Source organism: Marmota monax, unplaced genomic scaffold, assembly GCF_021218885.2.
Source record: "Marmota monax isolate L192 unplaced genomic scaffold, Marmota_monax_Labrador192_F-V1.1 WCK01_AAM20220418_F8-fsc00011, whole genome shotgun sequence".
NCBI lineage: Eukaryota > Metazoa > Chordata > Mammalia > Rodentia > Sciuridae > Marmota > Marmota monax.
This window is the reverse complement of record NW_026693082.1, coordinates 25,702,563-25,720,696: the sequence shown is the minus strand read 5'-3', so window position 1 is coordinate 25,720,696 and position 18,134 is coordinate 25,702,563. Positions and strand designations below refer to the sequence as shown.

The 18,134-nt window shown below is 38.5% G+C and overlaps 1 protein-coding gene and 1 non-coding gene across 3 annotated transcripts in view; both read right to left on the bottom strand.

Moving 5' to 3' along the window:
* Window positions 1-18,126, bottom strand: part of Elf1 (E74 like ETS transcription factor 1) — a 105,945-nt gene extending 87,819 nt beyond the window's left edge. The window contains exon 1 of one of the 2 annotated variants that reach the window (XM_046454040.2): window positions 17,997-18,126. The gene's annotated coding sequence lies outside the window, so the exon portion shown is untranslated. Of the gene's footprint in view, window positions 1-17,783; window positions 17,917-17,996 lie in introns of those variants that run through there. The other variant, XM_046454038.2, reaches the window with a different exon arrangement.
* Window positions 17,682-17,753, bottom strand: Trnae-uuc (transfer RNA glutamic acid (anticodon UUC)). The gene has a single exon. It is a non-coding gene; the product is annotated as a tRNA-Glu (tRNA).
* Window positions 18,127-18,134: the final 8 nt, after the last annotated feature.

Genomic DNA, 18,134 nt, shown 5'->3' with positions numbered 1-18,134 from the left:
AGATAAAATGGTGGATAGAGAGAAAAATGTAAAATAAATATTTTAAAATGTTAATGGTAAAATACAGGCAGTTGGTAAATAAGTATTCATAAAATTTCAACTTTGTTGCATGTTTTAAAACATTCTTAATACAATATAGAGGAAAAAGTCTACTATTAATCAAATTGAATATTCTAGTAGAAAAATTGGTATGGGGCCTGGATAGGCATTTCATAAACACAGGAAAAAAGGTTCATTTTCACAATCTCAGAGTACAAAAACAATACCATTTTTCATTCATTAAATTAACAAAAATTCAAATGATTAGAGAGGGCATAAGAGAAACAAATGCTCTCATTCTCTATTCATGAGACTTAAAAGAGAATCATTCTAGAAGGCAAATTCATAATCAAAAGGCTTTAGTATGGGGCTTGGGATGTAGCTCAGTGATAGGGTTATTAGCCTAGCAAGTGTGAGGCTCTGGGTTCAATCCCCAGCACGGCCAAAAAAAAGGGGGGGGGGGAGTCTTAGTGTGTGTGTATATCTTTGACTAAGCAGTTTCAGTCCTAGGAATTTATTTCAACAAAATATATGCATATATTAAGATAGAAATATGTGATATAGTATTGTTCAAAACAATAAAACTGGAAACAGATTAATCAGGAGAAACTACTACAGAAACTGTCACATTATATGGAAGGTTCCATGTTATTCAGTTATCAAAAGTGATTACTGAAGAGCCAGGCTCAATCCTATAATCCCAGCAATTTGGGAAGCTGAGGCAGAAAGATACCAAATTCCAGAGCAGCCTCAGAAACTAAATAAGGCCTAAGCAACTTAGTGAGATCCTGTCTCAAAATTAAAAGGGCTGGGGCTGGGGTTGTGGCTCAGTGATAGAGCGCTTGCCTAGCATGTATGAGGCACTGGGTTCAATTCTTAGTAATGTATATAACTAAATAAAGGCCCATTGACAACTAACATATGTTTAAAAATAAAAAGGACTGCAGATATAGCTCAATGGTAAAGAACCTCTGCATACAATTCCCAGTACCAAAAAAAAAGTAAAATAAAATAAAAAGTGGTTATCTATATAAAGTAGCATAGATATGGGAAAATCTCCAGGATAAATTTGTGAAATGTGCAAGTTAGAAAACAGTATAAATGAAGACACAATCGACATTTAAATATTCATGATTTACCTTTCAGTGGGTAAAATATGGCAAATTCAAAGTTAACAGTACTATTCTTATTCTGGATAGTCAGATTTTCTATTATTTGTATTTGTTATGTAGTATTTAAGTAGCTATACTATGTTTCTGGCACCATCCTTCAGACTTAGAATACAGTCAACTTACCTGTAGATGGACAATTCAGGGACAGGCCCTGTTCACATATGAAGAAAATCATCAAATGGCATAAAATGTGGCCAGAAAAACCTACTTAGAGTGATCAGGAATAACCTTTCTGAAAAGGTGACAGCTGCCCAGAGACCTAAATGTTAAGAATCCTAAATGATAAGGTAAAGAGGCTGAGGAAGAATCCTATTAGCAAAGGAAATTGCAGTTTCTTACAAAGGCAATGAAGTAGGAGGAAGCACCTCAGTGAGAGTGAAAGGAGATGAGAGAAGTAGGAAAAGCAACTTAGAGAAGTATTCTTACAGAATTTGTGTCATTTTATACTCAGAAAAAAGAACTGAGCTAGAAACAAAACAAAAAAAATTGTCAGGTGTAGTGGTACATACTTGTAATCCCCACAAATTGGGAGGCTGAGGTAGGAGGATCACAAGTTCAAGATCAGCCTAGGCAACTTATGAGGGCCTGAGCAATTTAGAGAGAGACTGTCTCAAAAAAATAAAAAGGGGGCTGGGGATGTGGCTCAAGCGGTAGCGGGCGGGCTCACCTGGCATGCGTGTGGCCCGGGTTCCATCCTCAGCACCACTTACAAACAAAGATGTTGTGTCCGCTGAAAACTAAAAAAAAAAAAAAAATATACTAAAAAATTCTCTCTCTCTCTCTTTAAAAAAATAAAAAATTTAAAAAAATAAAAAGGGCTGGGAATGTATGTAGCTCAGTGGTAAAGCACCCCTGGGTCCAATCCCCAGTACCAAAAAAAAAAAAAAAAAAAATTGGCACACCCTAGCCTTTATAAAAGCAGTCAAAATCTTGAAATTTTTTCTTGCTAAGTGATCAACACACATCTCATTTAATCCTTATAACAGAGCTATTAAAATCATTCAGAAAGTTTCAAAGCAGAGTGGTCTTGGAGCAACAATTCTCATATTTGTATTCACTAGATCCTGCTTAAGGAATCAGCAGGGTGAATATTTTTCAAGTATTTCACAGACCCTGATAATTTTTAAATTCTAGTTCTTCCCTTAAAAAAGCATAATCTTTAAAGTCCTATAGTCACACAACCCAATCCCAATCTTTATTATTCCCTCACTTCACAGCTTAAATTCCTCAAAGATTTTTCTATACTTACCCACTCCCATTTCTTCATCTCCCACTCATTATTCAATTCACCCTAATCTAATCTAACCTGTCAAGTTACAACAGATTTAGTGTCATAAAAGTCAACAACCTCACAGGGCTAAATCCAAGCCAGGCACAGTGGCCCATGCCTGTTATTCAAGCAACTCAGGAAACTGACCACAATCTCAAGGTCACCCTCAGCAACTCAGCAAGACCTTGTCTCAAAAAAATAAAAAGGCCTGGGATGTAATTCAGTGGTAAAGCACTTCTGGTTCAACCCCATCTCCCCATGGCCAGAAAAAAAAAAAAATTAACACAAAATGTTAGTCCTACTTAAAACACTTTTTCAACTTCTCGGAAGCTAAGTTCTTTCCTGATCTACCATTTCTGGAGTTTTCCTCCTCAGTTTTCCCGCAGACCTCCTAAACACTCAACACTGTCAACACTGGAGGTCCTAACAGCTCAAAGGTACCCTCTTACTCTTTGTGGGCAAATTTATCTATTTACAGGGCATCAAACTACCAAGTTACAGTATAAAGGTAAAAACCACCTATGCTTGATAACCCTGACAATTCCCTTAGATTTACCCTTTACTTTTTACCACATTAACAAAACACAGTGGCAACCAATATCATCTAAATAAATATAACTGAATTTTTTTCCAACATTAAAGTACCAGATTAAATAGGCAATTTACATTTACAGACCTTATTGTACAAAAAGGTACATAACTTTTCTCCTTACTCCCAAACCATTCTACCTCCATACTCCCTGTTTAAAACATCAACATCTGCCTATTCTGTTAAGATTTAAAATCCTTAACATAGCCTACAATGTCTTCTATAATCTAATTCCTGCCATCCTCATCTCTCCATTTCTAGTCACAACTTCCAAAGAGATCTTTCATTTCTCAAAGTTTACCCTTTCTTTCCAGCTACAGAGCACTTACAAATCACTACCACCTCAGCCTTTCTCTTCCCCCTCCCCTCCTTATTTCTCCTAAATCAGAAGGTTACTCCCTTAAGGTCTCTATTTGAATGCCATTTCCTCAGGGAAACCTTTTCAATCCAGTCCATTCTCCCAGCTTGTTAGGGGTCTTTATGCACATTAATACTCAAGGATACTTTTGCAAATAACACTTAAGGATGCTTTTTACTTGTTCAATCAACATCTCTTTTGCTAAAATATAAGTTTCATAAGGATTTGTCTGGTTTTTCTCATTTTTATACCCCTAGCACCTAACACTCAACTACTGGTGAAATTAATAATTTCATCTCATTACAAATACTTTTTGCACTCAAAAATAATTCGTATACCTCTGATACTCTTTGGTTTTTACCCACAGTTCCTGTCGCTCATAGGAAGGCCTTAGAAACTAGAATTTCTCTTTCCCAAGGTGAGTCATCATAAACCCTGTTTTCACTGCCACATTTTTTGTCTCAGAGCTAGCCATAAAGAAACCTCTCTGACCTATCCTTGTCTGATGTTAGGTCATAAGACCCTCCTCATTGGGGGGGGGGGGGTGGCTACTACCCCAACACTTTGGAGAGAAGGCTAACACCACCGAGTCTATTAGCATTAGATATACACTGAAGTCTGAATAAAATTCCGGAGCTGAGAGAGTTCTGGATATCTGAACAAATGGAGATTGCTTGGAGGATGGCAAACCCTTTCATCTATCTAAACCTATGCATTTCTTCCATCTGTATCCTTTATCATAGCCTTTATAATAAACTGGTAAACGTGTTTCCCTGAATTCTGTTGAGTCACTCAACCAAATTAATGGAACTCAAAGAAGGGGCTGTGAGAACCTGATTCCAAACTAGTCAGAAACACATGTAAAACCTAGGACTTGGAATTGGCATTAAAGCAGGAGAGGGGGGCAGTCTTGGTGACTGAGTCCTCAACCTGGGCAATCTGATGCTATCTCCAGGTAGACAGAATCTGAACTAAATAGGATTAGAGGACACTCAGCTGGTGTCCACTGTAGAACTGGCTCCTACTTGCTTGCGGTGGGGGTAAATCCCCACAACTCTATCTGGTATCAGAAATCTTTTGTGTTGATTCTGGTGAGAACAGAAAAGACATGGATTGTTTTTGTTTTTTTCAACAGAATAACCAAATAAAACTTTGAATTTGCTTCTTTACAAATTTTCACAGGAATAGCAGGACATAGTGGCCCACACCTATAATCCCAGTGGCTCAAGAGGCTGAGACAGGAGGATCACAAGTTCAAGACCAGCCTCACTAACTTAGTGAGACCCTAAGCAACTTAATGAGATCCTGTCTCAAAAAAAAAAAAAAAGAGGCTAGGGATGTGGGGCTCAATGGTAAAGCACCCCTGGGTTAAATCTCCAGCAACAAATAAATAAATAATAAACAAGATTTTTAACAGGGATAAAAAAATACATAACATTAAATTAATCATCTTAACCATTTCTAATACACTCATGTTGTGTACAAGCTATCTATCTCTAGAACTCTTTTCATCTTGCAAAACTGAAACTATATCAATTAAAAAACTACTCTTCATTTTCCCTGGCAACCACCAGTTCTACTACCTTTATAAATTTGACTACTCTAAGTACCTCATGTAAGTGGAATCATGCATATGTCTTTTTGTTATTGGTTTAATTCAGTTAGTATAATGTCCTCAAGGTTCATCCATGCTGTAGCTTGTCATATCTTCCTTTCTTCTTAAGGCTGAATAATATTCCCCCCCTCTCATATATATATATATATATATATATATATAGTAATATATAAAATATATATTTTTTTTTCTTATTTATCCATTCATCCATTGATAAACACTTGGGCTACTTCTACCTCAACTGAGACTCTCAATTCTTTTAAGTATATACTGAGAAGTAGAATTGCTGGGTGATATGGTAATTCTACATCTTTTTTTTTTTTTTTTTGTCCCGGGGGATTGAACTCAGGGGCAATTGACCACTGAGCCACATCCCCAGCTCTATTTCGTATTTTATTTAAAGACAGGGCCTGAGTTGCTTAGAACCTCATTTTTGACAAGGCTGGCTTTGAACTCGCAATCCTCCTGCCTCAGCCTCCCAGCTGCTGGGATTAAGGGTGTGAACCATTACACTGGGCCAATTCTACATAATTTTTTGAGGAACTGCCATACTGTTTTCCATAGTGGCTTCCCCACTTTATATCCCCAGCAAAGATACACAAGATTTCCATTTTTTCCACATCCTGGCCCCAACATTCACCGATTTTTTTAATTTTAGCCATTCCAGTTGAACGTCAGCCAGTAAGTTTGCTCTTACATAAACATTAACATGTCTCACTCTAGTCAGAATGGCAGTTATCAAGAATACAAGCAATAATAAGTGTTGGCGAGGAAATGAGGAAAAAGGTATACTCATACATTGCTGCTAGGACTGCAAATTGATGCAACCACTTTGGAAAGCAGTATAGAGATTCCTCAGAAAACTTGGAATGGAACCACCATTTGAGCCAACTATCCACTCCTCAGTCTATAGCCAAAGGACTTAAAATCTGCATACTATAGTAAGGCAGACACATCAATGTTTATAGCAGTTCAATTCACAATAGCTGAACTGTGGAACCAACCTAGATGCCTATCAATAAAGAGATAAAGAAAATATGGAATTATACACAACAGAATATTACTCAGCATTAGAGAGAATAAAATTATGGCATTTGCAGGTAAATGGATGGAGCTGAAGAATATCATGCTAAGCAAAGTAAGCCAATCCCAAAAAAAACCAAAGGCCGAATGTTTTCTCTGATTAATGGATGCTGATAATGGGGGGGGGGGGGGAGAATGGAAGAACTTTGGATTGGGCAAAGGGGAGGGGCAGATGGGCATGGGGCAGGAAAGACGGTGGAATGAGATGGACATCATTACCCTAAGTACATGTCTGATTGCACAAATGGTATGACTCTACATCGTGTGCAACCAGAGAATTGAAATGTTGTGCTCTATTTGTGTACAATGAATTGAAATGCATTCTGTTGTTATGTATAACTAGGTAGAACAAATTTTTTTAAAAAACTGTTACCTTCCCTTAAAAAAGCATATACCAAAAGATGAAAAAGTTAAAAATTAATATATTAAAAATGTGAATTTTATTTAATAAAAAAGCGTATCTTGTTTTCTGCATAAACTTGTGGTAAAAGGCTCTCTAAAATTGGGCTCCATTGCTGGGCACAGTGATGTATGCCTATAATCCCAGCAGCTCTGGAGGCTGAGGCAGGAGGATCCCAAATTCAAAGCCAGCCTCGGCAACTTATTGAGGACCTAAGCAACTTAGCCAGACCCTGTCTCTAAATAAAACATTTTTTTTAAAGGATTGGGGATGTGGCTCCGTGGCTAAGTGGTCCCAGGGTTCAATCTCTGGTACCAAAATAAATAGATAAGGCTCCGTAAACTAGTAAAACATATTCTAGACAATATTGACAATGCAGAAGAATAAACCATCTCTCAAAGAAGAATTTCAAAGGAAACCAAAATTGTGATTCATGTGCAACGACACAAAAAAGGGGAAAACAAAGGAAAGGCATTCCCACTCATCTCTGAAATTCACTGATGCCACCTGAACACTTGCAGTTATGAATTACTTAAACCTGTGTTTGTCTCCCATCAGGATACTTCCCCTAACCTCTACCCACTGCTGTATGCTGGGCAGCCTTATCAACTTTGCCTGTGATCACTCTCTTCCTGTCATACCCCTCCTGTCTACTCAGCTGTTACAACTGGGTCCATGCCTGCTAGCCTCCTCAGGGGTGATTCAGCAGCACAGCTGCATCCTTCCCAATTAATAGGTTGTAGGTGTCCCTTGGCAAAAGACAAGTATCTGATAAACACAAAAGCTAAGGAAGCTGGGATAAAAAAAAAAAATTCCATTCCAATCTTGAAAGGCTGAATTAAATGTCTGATTAAATCTTGGAACGTAAAAAGCTTCACATGGAAAGGGGAGGGAGGGAAAAGGAGGAGGCAGAGGATTAGCAAGGATGGTGGAATGTGTTGGACATCATTATCCAAACTACATGTATGAAGACACGAATTGAGTGTCAACCTACTTTTATACAGAGATATGAAAAACTGTAGTATATATGTGTAGTAAGAATTATTATGTGTATAATTATTATTATGTATATGTGTAATAAAAAACAAGTTACATGTATGAAGACATGAATTGGTATGAACATACTCTATACAAAGATATGAAAAATTGTGCTATATGTGTAATAAGAATTGTTATACATTCTGCTGTCATGTATTTAAAAAAATAAAATCAATAAAATAAATTAAAATTAAAGCCTCACATGGAGCAATATATGAATACATTCTAAATCAGAAATATATCCTGGTCTCTAGATTCTGAATCCAAAAAAAGATTTCAACTCAAAAGATTAAACTACAAATACAGATGAAGAAGTCACTGGGCCAAGTGCCTTCCCAAAGATTTCAAAGTAGAAAAAAAAGTTTTAAATAGAAAGTATTTAATAATGAAAGCAGGACTCAGTGGTGATGCCTATAATTCCAGCAACTCAGAAATTGAAGCAAGAGGACCACAAATTCAAAGCCAGCCTCAGCAACTTATCAAGACCCTATTTCAAAATAAAAAGGACTGGTGGTATTTCAGTGGTAAAGCTTCCCTGGGATCGAACCCAATATTACCTGCCTATTACCTGCCGTCCGAAGTATTTAATAGGGAAAAATTTGCATTCAAAAATACTAAAATTTATAGTTTATGAAACAGTGATAACTGCTTTATCAAAATTCCAAGTCATCTATGCTAGAATTACTTTTCAAAGATTTTTTTTTATTTGTATTGGTGAAAACAAACATAGGTATGAAAAGTAAAAGTGAACACTTGACTACCAATAATCCTAAAATAGTATTATATATCATAAAAAGGTAGATACTGTGTGAAAACAAAGTCTCTTAAGAGTAGATTAAATGTTAAAAGTTTCTTTATGTAAGTTCAATGTCACAGTTTTTAAAAAGATTATGAGAGCAAATAATTAAAGGTCCTTAGAAAATATAATATATCCTGATGTGGTGATTCACACCTGTAATCCCAGCGACTCCGAAGGCTAAGGCAAAAGGATTACAAGTTCAAGGCCAGCCTTAGCAATTTAGTGAGACTGCTTCAAAACAAAAGTGAAAATTAAAAAGAACTGGGGATGTAACTCTGTGGTAAAGCTCCCTTGGGCTCAATCTCCAGTTAAAAAAAAAAAAAAAGGAAGGAAGGAACCAAATATATCCCTAATTTTATCAACTCTTCATTGCAATACCTAGGAAAGGAGCAAATAAACCACGACGTATTTAGAAAGTTACTTTTCTTAAGCCATATTTAAATAATTCTTTGGGTGTTTTGTTTTGTTTTTTGGGTACTGGGAATTGAAACCAGGGGCCCTGAACCACTGAGCCACATCCCCATCCCTTTTTATTATGAGACAGGGTCTCACTAAATTGGTGAGGCTAGCTTTGAACTTGTGGTCCTCCTGCCTCAGCCTCCTGAGTTGCTGGGATTACAGCACTATGTACCACACTTCCACACCCCCGATCAAATAATACTTTTAAAAACATGATAATTTACTTATTTGTGGACCTGTATAAACATTTGCTTTTCTTTGAGAGATAGAGGTCTCACTATTCCTAGGCTGGTCTCTAACTTGGTTCAAGCCATCCTCCTGCCTCAGTCTCCAACTAGCTGGAGCTTCAGGGGCATGCCACCACATACTGCTAATCATCTGTATTTTCATCATGGCCTAATTAGCTTAAAATTATACAATATATGTTGATTGTAGAATGTAAATATTCATGGAGCAAAAAGTAATTCTGAAAAGTCACCCACAATCCCAAACAGTTACAGGATAATTTTAAATAAAACCAAACATTTAAAGTTTACTCCAGATTTGTTGTGCTATACATTTTATAAAAACGGTAATAATATTTAAATATTAAAAATCATTAACAGTTGGGCACCATGAGGCATACCTGGAATACCAATGACTCCGGAGACAGAGGCAAGAGGACACCAAATTCAAGGACAACCTCAGCAATTTAGGAGACCCTGGCTCAAAATTTAAATACACACACACACACACACACACACACAGAATTAGGGATGTAGTTCAGTGGTGAAGCACCCCTGGGTTCAATCCCCAGTATCAAAACCAAAATTAATAATCATTAACATTTGACAATTACTCAATACCAAAATGTAGGGCCCATAAAGCAAAGTATAAGGTAACTTAATAAGCTAGAGACTAACACTTCATCCATTCTCATCAGAATGCACAACTGCTGACCTCAGAATGTTGTTTCAGCTCACTTCTGCTTTTGTATTTCAAGCACTAAATGGCTGCTCTACCACTGCTGACATCTCGGGGAATTCAAGTGTGTAAGTCATTTATGACATTATAGGCAGTAAACAACTCATCTGCTGGGAAAGTTATTTTGTAGAATCCAAGACTGAACCATTTCCTGAGTTGCAGAGAGCAAATTAGTCTTTCACAATCACCATTTCACTTTGATATCCAGCTAGTTTACCAATGTTTTATCTGTGAGCAGACAGCCTTTCTAAGTAAGAAACAATATACTCCAAACTCTTTTACATAAGTACATTTAAACCATTTCATCAAGCCATGGAGAATTTTTAACTAAAACCAACTGCACAAAAAATGAGAAGAGCTAGGCTCAGTAGCACAAGCCTGTAATCCCAGTAACTTGGGAGGCTGAGGCAGTAGTACCACAAGTTTGAGGCTAGACTAGGCAACTTAAGGAGACCTTGCTTTCAAAATAAAAACAAAAAGAGGTTAAAGATGTGGCTCAGTGATAGAGCACCTCTCAGTTGAATTCCTACGACCTAAAAAAAAAAAAGAAGAAGAAGAAAGCTGGCAGTAGGTGGGGGATTCATATAGTACTCAAAAAAATACAGGGCTGGGGTTGTAGCCAGTGGTAGAGCGCTCGCCTAGTCATGTGCAAGGCCCTGGGTTCCATCCTCAGCACCACATAAAAATAAATAAATAAAATAAAGGTATTATGTCCAACTACAACTAAAAAATACATATTTAAAAAAAAAGTAACTCTCAAATGATAATACTATGTGTGTGTTATAAAATGAGATTTTTAAAAATTAGTACAATAAAAGTAAAAAAATATATATCATTTCACAACAGGACTACATGCCATATGGTTTAAAAAACAAATTCTTTATGAAATTTCTGAAGAAACATACCTTCTAAAAAAGCAGTGAATTTCTTTGCAACTTTTTAAAGCTATTAATTGTATTTCAGATTCCATTTAAAAGCCTCAGAAAAGCTTCCAGAAAAAAAACTGATTTCAGCCAGGCGTGGTGGTGAACACCTGTAATACCAGCAGCTGTGGGGGTGGGGGGGTGGGGGGTGCTGAGGCAGGAGGATCTCAAGTTCAAAGCCAGCCTCAGCAAAATCAAGGCACTAAGCAACTCAGTGAGACTGGGGATATGGCTCAGTGGCCAAGTACCCCGGTACACCACCCCCTCTCCCCCCACCAAAAAAAAATGATTTCAACCACATACACCAATGAGAGAGAAGAGAGCAAGTCGGCTCTAAAATAATACATTTCATGCTGGGTGCAGTGACAAACACCTGTAATCCCAGCCCTGAGGAGGCTGAGACAGCAAGTTCAAGGCCAGTTTCAGCAACTTAGATCCTCAGCAATCTAGTCCCTCAATTTCATGTCTCAAAATAAAAAATAAAAAAGGGCCAGGGATGTAATAAACACTCCTGGAGATTCCTAAGATAACTTGGAATGGAACACAGTCATCCCCCTCCTAGGTTTATACCCAAAAGACTTAGAATCAGCATACTATAGTGACAGCCACATCAATGTTTATGACAGCTCAATTACTAATAGCTAAACCACGGAAGCGACCTAAGTGCCCTTCAACAGATGAGTGGATAAAGAAACTATGGTATATATACACAATGAAATATTACTCATCCTTAAAGAAGAATGAAATTACAGCATTTGCCAGTAAATGGATGGAACTAGAAAATACTATGCTAAGTAAGCCAATCCCAAAGAACCAAAGTGGGGGAGGGAGAAAAGAGGTACTTTGGACTAGACAGAGGGGAGTAAAGGGAGAGAAGATGACATGGGAGCAAGAATGATATAATGAATAGAACATTATTACTTTATTTGCATATATGATTACTTGACCTGTATAACTCTACACCATGTAAAACCAGATGAATGAGAAGTTATACTCCATTTATGTATGATATGTCAAAATGCATTCTACTGTCATGTATGACTAATTAGAACAAATAAAAAAAACATACTCCTGGGTTTCAATCCACAGTACCAAAATGAATACATTAGAATTCACTAATTTGAAATTTATCAAAGGAATGAAGCTTTTCTAGAATTCTTTCGGATTTTAGTTCTAAATTTGTATTGTCCACAGGGTGGCAGTCTCACAGTCTTTAGTGTCCCTGGATTCAATGCACAACTTCAGTGTTCAAAAAACTACATGCACAAAGATGTGTAATAAATTTACTATTTGAGGGATTGGGGTTGTGGCTCAGAGGTAGAGCGCTCGTCTGACATGTGTGAGGTACTGGGTTCAATCCTCAGCACCACATAAAAAAAGATATTGTGTCCACCTATAACTAGAAAATATTTTTTAAAAAATTATTATTTGATCAACCTGAAGGGTAAAACCCTGTCCTCTCAAAAAAAATATGTTCTTAACTTCCCTATTTCTTTTAGGAGTATTTACTTTGTAATATCTTTAATATTTCCTTCAATAAATCTCTTGTATATGACCTTTTCTATTTTGCTGTCACCACCCTATTTAGGGAGACCAGATACAAGGAGAGCTGTTGGGAGATTATTACTGGCAGGAGATTGCCTAACTTGGTCAGGTAGGTCCTAACCTAAGGAGAGTGGAAGGAGAAGTAGGAATGAAGGTGAGAAAGGACACAGATATAATCCTTCCAAATTCCAGTTCATCTAACACAATACTACCAAATTAATTAATTACTTTCATATCACTTTTCCAAGCGAAGTAAAACTCCTTAACCTAAAATTCAAGAACCTTCCAAAATCTCTTTGTCAAGAGCCTAAGGCATCTGTAAAATAAACTTTTGCTTTGAAGAGACCTTGCAACTCTTGGTTTTTATTCATTCAGCTAATCAAATATTTTCTAAATGTTTACCAGGTGACATGCACTGTTTCAAGACTGGTGATATAAAGGGAAACAAATCAAAGTATCTACTCCTCCTGACAGGACAGTCTATTTAGGGAAGCAGGTAAAGGCCCCAGGCATTTACAGCTCCAGGCAGGTAGGAGTGAGGTTCCTTCAAAGTACAAGCCACTGGAAACACAACAGGGATTGGGAGTATTGGTCAAGAGAGATCTGCCAGAGCACTAACATTGTTCCCTACCAACCCTAGTCTATTTTTGCAGCCCTATTTCCCATTCCTATCCCTCTTGTAGACTCAGCTTGGCCAAAATTTGCTAGCAATTGTTAATGCATCTCTGCTTTGGTTTGCCTCCTCTAAAAACCTTGTTCCCCTCCCCCATCTATATAAACAAAAGCCTAATTAGTCTTCAAAGTTCATCTCAAAGCTGCCTCCTAGAGGAGGGCTTTTTCTTATTCCCTAATACAAACACAGATGTGAATTTTGGAGACCTTTAACCTTGGTTTAGTTCCCTCTGAGCATTTATCAGACTATGCACACTATGCATTGTAATGTAATTACTTGTATACTTATCTAACCTCTTTCATCACGTATTTACTGAGTATCTGCTACATTCCTGAAATTACCCAAGAGCTAGAATTTTATTGTTAAATTATCCCATTATCATTTTAAAATATGTAATATTCAAATGATAAATTTAAAATCTAGAGATATTCTATAGGCAGCAGGGCACAGTGGCAACACAGCTGTAATCTCAGTGACTCCAGGGAGCCGAGGCAGGAGGATCACAAGTTTGAGGCCAGCCTGGGCAATTTAGTAAGACTGTGAATCAAAATAGAATTAAGAGAACTGAGGATGTAGCCCAGTGGTAGGGTGTTTTCCTAGCATGCTTGAGGCCCTGGGTTCAAATCCCCAGTACAGAAAAAAATTTTTCAAAGTCCTATATGCTTTTTACTTATTCAATCCTTAACATTTTGCTGAGGTATGACATGCCATAAAGTATAAAGTTCACAATTCAATGTTTCTTGGCATATTTAGAGTTGTGCAAACATCACTAAAATCTGATTTTAGTATATTTTAATCACCTTTTGTACCTACATCAGCAGGCACCCTACCAACCCCCCTTTCTTCCAGGTAACCACTAGTTTTTCTTCTTTCTCTATAGTTAACTATTAACATTTTATAAGTGGAATCATATATAAAATGTGGCCTTTTGTGCCTTGTTTCTTTCATTTTGCATAATGTTATTGAAATTCTTCCACGTTACAGTATGCATCAGTACTTCATTTCTTTTTGTTGCCAATTAATATGCCACTGTACAGACACATCACTATTAATTCATTCATCAGTGGGACTTTTAGGTTGTTTCCACTTTTGGCTTATGAATAGTGCTGCTATAAACATGTGTGTATAAGTTTTAGGGTAGACATATGCTTTCATTTCTCCTGGATATACACTTAGGAAATGCTGGATCATATCACTCTGTTTAACACTTCAAGGAACTATCAAACTTCCGACATGACTGCACCATTCTACATTTCCACCATGGGGGTTCCAACTTCTTTACTTTTGTTTGAATCTTATAGAACAAGAACAATCCCACTACACAAAATCCTTACCTAATATTCTGATAGAACAAAACAAGAAATACACAGAATCAAATAAACAAACTGGCAATTTTTACAAAAATGAAGAAAAAACAGAGTAAATCAATCAGGAAGTAACCAAACAAGAGGGACTCTAGAATGATCACAAAAGACCTCTCTGCGAAAGTAATGCTGACCTGAAATGTGAAGAACTAACTGGAAGTGGGTATGTTATAGGAAGAGGAAATGGCAAGTAATAAAACTAAGTCTACATGTTTGAGAAGTAAAAATGTGCCAACGTGGATGAAGTATAATGAAAAGGCAAAATGCGCAAATTAAGTTAGGAAGGTAAGCAGAGGCCAGATAACCTTAGGTCTCACAGATTAGGATAAAGTCTTTCAATTTTGCCTAAAATGCCATAATCCTTTTCTAATCTCTTATCTTTGTTTAAATATGGGTGCTCATTTCTGCAAACATTTACTGAACTTTCATGTATCTTCTGATCACACACACATTAGCAAATATTAAAGAGACTTTTTAGGTACATCAGCATCATTCATTTAGTATCATTATTTAGAGGCCAAGAAAGAACACCTAAAATATGGCTTCCAATGGCATTTTGGTAAAAAGGTACAACCATATGCATGAATCCTCACAAATTTATCTCCTAAAGTCTTAACCAATTTAAGAAGAAAGCCTTACTGACAATAATTTGCAGCTCTCTTAGATTATCAAGATCATATTTCAATAAAGTCAATTAAGAATATAGCTTAAGCTTAGTCTCATAATTTAAACCTAGATTTCATTCTCATAAACTGAATTATACTTAACTGTTTTTTTTTCCATTCTATTAAAAATTCAACCTTAAACCTATGAGTAAAAAAATAGTCTACATGTTTATACTGTTTAAATCCCCCTCCACCCCAGTACTAGGGATTTAAACCTGGGGTGCTCTACCACTGAGCTACATCCCCAGGCCCTTTTATTATGTTTTATTCTGAGACAGGGGTCTTGCTAAATTGCTAAGGCTGGCCTAGAACTTCCACAGTCACACTGAGATTACAGGTGTCAACCATCATGCCTGGCTTTTTTTTTTTTTTTTTTTTTTTTTGGGGTGGGGTCTCATTATGTTGCTCAGGCTAACTTTGAACTTCTGAGTCTCCTGCCTCAGCATTCCAAGATATGTGTCACCTAGTCCTAATTTGAGTCTTTTAAAATAAGTTTTTTTTCCTCTGCATATTACAGCTATGTTCAGGATTTTCAAAGAGGAAAAAAAATATTTTCAAAACTCTAATGACATAAAAGGTCACTCTGATAAAAGAACCTGTTACCTAGTCAAAACTTATCAAGTTAAAACTCCTTTCTAGGGCTGGGGCTTGATTTCCCATGGTTCTCCTTCCAGGCACTCTGCTTCTGCCAAACCAGACTGCTTGCTAGCCTCTTGGTACTTGTCCCCCGCCATCTCAGGTTTATAATCCACATTCCCCACCAGGAGAAATCCAACCAGTTCTTCAAGGTCCAGAACACACACTCTTCCCTCCTAGTCTCTTCTCCAGTTCTTTTACCTGAGTATAACTGATTCTTCATCTCTGTGTTCCAGTAGCAACTTCTACAACTCACGTGTTGCCTTATCATATTCCATCTGGTGCACAACTATAGTAAAGAAATCTGTGTCTTGGACAGGGTTGCCATCAACCACTCCCCTTGGCTCACCCCAAATACACAGTGTAACTAGTTACAATTAGGAGTGTTCAAATTTAAAATAATGCAGTTTAGCACCATTGGATTCACATAATACCAAGTCATTTCAAAAATTAAGCCCTCTGTGGAGACAAACTAAAGTAGAGGTAAATTTCCTTCCTTCCAAATTTAGACCTAACTCTTCAGTAACTGGTTATTAATAACAACACAATATCACTCCTTATTTAAATGAAACTTCTCCACTTTCATTACCTACACAAGAATTATTCTTGAAATGCTATCTGAAGTTTGTAAGGTGTATTCTCAAGAATTTATGACGGTAAAGCTAGAGTTCAGAGAAGGTGAAAGATTTCCACAAGTTCACACAGTTAATCATAGGACAAAATGTGATTCTATTACCTACCCACAAACATAAAGCACCTGAACATCAGTAACTTAAAAAGCATCTCGTGGACTTGGCATGAAGTAAACAAATATTTGAATTAATGAAGATGATTCAAAATTTGTAGTTGTGGCAGTTTTTTTCTTTCATCTTTTTCTTTTATTTACAAGTGAAAGACTAATTAATCCTTAATCATGCAGATCACATTAACAGATTATTTTCAAATTTACTATGCAGTTAACAGTTTGGAACACACATATAACAACCAAAACATGCTCTTAGCAATGGGTATGACAAACTCATCCACAAGAGTCACTTTTTCCTTATTTGTTCCCAGAAACCCAATAGACTAAACATTATAGCTGCTCCTATTTTCTAATTTCAACTTGCATTTAAGATAACGCTTTTGTTTCATTTACAGCTCACATGCTGCTGACACAGCTGCCCCTTCTTTGTAATAAACACAGGGCTTCTATATTTAAAAATACAGTGAAACTTTGTTATAACATCCCCTCCCCGGTCTCCGGACAATTTTCTCTCATCCAAGATCCACCTCCCCCCAGGACTTTTTAATCAGTGGCACTTAAAACATTGGTCCTTCGGAAAGTCAATTTTGTTCTTCAAAGTCATCTCATCACAGTGGTATTTTCCTTCTGCGTAGCTCTTTGTGTTTTAAGGGGGGGGGGGGATCCTCTTCCCAAAGGCCCTCTCTTTAGGCTTGGGTACTTTCAGAGCGCAACAAGCGCCGGGAGCGTCAAGTGGGCTAACCTCGCACGCACACCCGGCGGATGGGGGTGACGGGCAGCTGCGCCGCCGGGAAAGCGCGCCCCTGGGGCCGCTGCCCGAGGCAATGGGCGTTCCGGAGAGGGGGGGGTCTCCTAAACAGCCGGCCTAAGGACGAGATCACCAACCCCGGACGCCCAGAGCAAGCACCAGAGCAGGGCAAAACCGTCCCGCGTCTCTCCCCAGAGGAGTCAGGAGGGGGTGGCCAAGCAGGGTGTGGGCGCGAGGGGGGCCTGGGGAGGAGATAAGGCGAGACCCGAGTTAATCATCACCTCCCCGAGCGTCTGGAAAACTACGGGCAGGGACTGGAGGGGCGGGGGAGCAGCGCCGGAGAAAGTGAAACTCCCCGACCATCAGACACCTTGAGCTAGAGGGACCCAGAGCAGGACCTGGAGCCTCTACGTTCCTCCAGCCCGCACGGCTGGGGACTCCTGGTCTCAAAGAAGCACCCCAGCTTTGGACGCCTCTAACAACTACATCAATGCTTCTCTTATACAAACTGACCCGCACAAGGGACGGGTGTCAATCTGAATCACTGGAAATAAAACAGCCCCCCAAACCTTTGCCTTCAAAAAAAGGGATACACTGTTCCCATACCGGGAGTCGAACCCGGGCCGCCTGGGTGAAAACCAGGAATCCTAACCGCTAGACCATATGGGAAGTGCTGCTACACATACCGTCGCGACCCACCTGACAAGCGTAAGCGCTGCTACCGCCTTCACTACGCCGCGCACTGCCGCCTGTACTCCAGCGGCTACCGCCCGCTGCCCACGCGCGCGGGAACGAGCCCGGCCAGAGCGCGCAGCCCGAGCGGGGGAGGGGCGGGGCCGCGCCTCGCCGCGCCACAGGAAAGTTCTAAGGCAAAGCCGAGACTCGCGGGGGTCCCAGAACCAACTCTTTCACCTTTCTTTTTTTTAACTCCGCCAACGGCCCCCAGCCCACAGGTCCGGGTTGCTCCGTTGGTCAAAGTGCGTGCGGACTAGTTGGCAAAGTTGAGAGCGACGACGTCTCTGGGAACAGCTGTTTGCGTTCAGGGCGGAG